Source organism: Penaeus vannamei, chromosome 40, assembly GCF_042767895.1.
Source record: "Penaeus vannamei isolate JL-2024 chromosome 40, ASM4276789v1, whole genome shotgun sequence".
NCBI lineage: Eukaryota > Metazoa > Arthropoda > Malacostraca > Decapoda > Penaeidae > Penaeus > Penaeus vannamei.
The window spans coordinates 17,197,067-17,199,566 of NC_091588.1; positions in this window are offsets into that span (position 1 = coordinate 17,197,067).

The window sequence follows — 2,500 nt, forward strand, 5'->3', positions numbered from 1 at the left end:
TATCATTAATGTGTCTGATATTATTAATATTATTATTACTATTATTATTTTCGTTAGTGTTTATTATTAATATTACCATTGATACGATAGTGGTAGTAATGATAACGATAATAATAACACAGAAAGAAAATTATATGATTTTGATATTGAGAATAAGGGTAATGAGATTAATGATGATGATGATTGTGATGATGATGATGATAATGATAATAATAATGATGATCATAATAATGAAAATTATCATAGTAGTAATAATGATAATAATAATTATCATTATCATAACAATGATGATGATAACAATGTTAATGATAGAAATTGAAATTATGATATCATTATGAATAATACTAAGAAGATAATGATAATATCAACGGTAATGATGATAATAGTAGTAGTAATGATAAAGATGATAATAAGAAAACGATAATAATAAAAATAATGATAATATAAATATCAATGATAATAATATAAATAAGTGCAATAATAATCAAAGAAATAGTGACAATAAAACTAATAAAAATAATGATAATGATAACAATACTGGTGATAATAGCAACAACAACAATATAGATATAATAAGCAAGCGAGACGTGAAACATGACCTTCTTCGGTAGCAATAAAAAAGCCAAAACAGCCCGTCACGTCCGCTCTGCTATGTTGCCGGCATTGCATGACCGGCAGGGAGGCTTTGCAAGAATATTCTGCAACAAGAGTAATCCCTTGACGATGTCCTTGAGTTGGCCTGGATGTTGTTATGACTTGGATGTTATTATTTGCGTCTACATGCAAACTTCCGCATCAGTCTGGGCATGAATGGAGACGTGGAAATGTATACCTAGATTTTTTTTTACTTTTATTATTATTATTATTATTATCATCATCATTATCATTATTATTATTATCATTATTATTATCATTATTATTATTGTTATTGTTGTTTTGTTGTTGTTGTTGTTGTTATTATTATCTATTAGCATTTTATTGTTGTTGTTGTAAGGGAGCTTTTGAAAATGACTGTGAATAAGATTATTTTTAATGGTTTTCTCTCTCCCTCTTTTTCTTTTTCTTTTTTTGCATTTTATTATTCATCCTATTGTTCTTTTCTTTTCTTTTTTAGCTTCGTTATTATGATTCATATTGTCTTTTCTTCTTCATTTTTTACCGTCATGCCTCCTATTCTTCTTCCTCCTCCTAAGTCTTTTCTTTTTCTTCCATCTCTCTCTCTCCCTTTCCACCTCCTTTCTTATTGTCGTCCTCGTTCTCCTTCTTATGCATTCTTCTTTTCTCCTAATTATCATCCATCCCCCTTCTCTATCATCTTTCCCTTTCTCTTTTTTATCTCCCACTTCTCTCCTTATCCTTCCTCTTCCCCCTCTCCTCCTCCTTCCCTCTTTATCCTCCCCTTTCTCCGTTTCCCTCTCCTCTCCTTTCTCTTCAAAGTTATCACCGTCTAGCTTCTTCCTTTTAAGCTTAATGCATACTAGCAATTCCCGTTTTCTTTCATGCAGTATTTTGTGGGGTGTCATTTATATATTTTTTTCTCAAACGAGTAATCTAGGGCATAAGCTCTTCTCTCAGAATATCTCTTTGAACTTCCCTTCGTCCATTTCGCTTTCTCTCTTGTTTTTTTCTTGTATTTTTCTTAGTTCATTTTGTCGTTTTTGTTTTTGTTTTCCTTGTGCTTTCTCTTGATTTTCCGTTTACTCCCATTTGGTTTAGTGTTTTCTCTTTCGCTTTGTCTCTTTTTCTCTTTGTTTGTCTGTTTTCTCTTTCGTATCTTCTCGTTTTCCCTTGCGTTCTGCTATTTATGCATGATTTTTTTTCGTCTCTTTTCGTCTTCATTATAATATATTTATTTCTTATTTTGTCTCATATATATTTTTTCTTTTCTTTTTTTTCTTTTTTTTTCTTTTTTTTCTACGAATTATTACGTTTGTCATTACCATGATTATCACAATTATCAATCCATATATGATATCATCATTATCGTCAATATCTTTATCATCATCGTCATCATTAGTAATGGTATTAACAAATTATCATTGTTATTAACATCATTATCATTATTCATGTTGCTCCGTTTTTCTTCTTTTTCTTTCTTTACTTTTTCCTTCTATTCTGGCTGAACAAAAATCAATGAATAAATGAATAAGATTGTGAATTCGTCGGAATTTGGTATCGCAAGATTTTTTTCACGAAAAGAGAATAACAAATTATTAGAGAAGAATTGCGTTGTTTCGTATTCCCTATTTCATGCAGTGATTTTCTTGGATGTGGAAATTGCAAGACCCCCCCCCCCCTCGCCCATACCCTTACCCCTCCTCCCGCCCATACTCTCACCCCCCCCCCCCCCCCGACCCCCGCGAGCTGACGCCTTGGTTAACATGCATTTGCATAATTGTAACATGAAATAAAAGCATGGGCTTCCTTCAACCCTGCTTTGACCGTAATCTATGCAAATCTGATTTTCTTTTCTTTTTCTTCTCGTTCTCCTCCCTGCTTC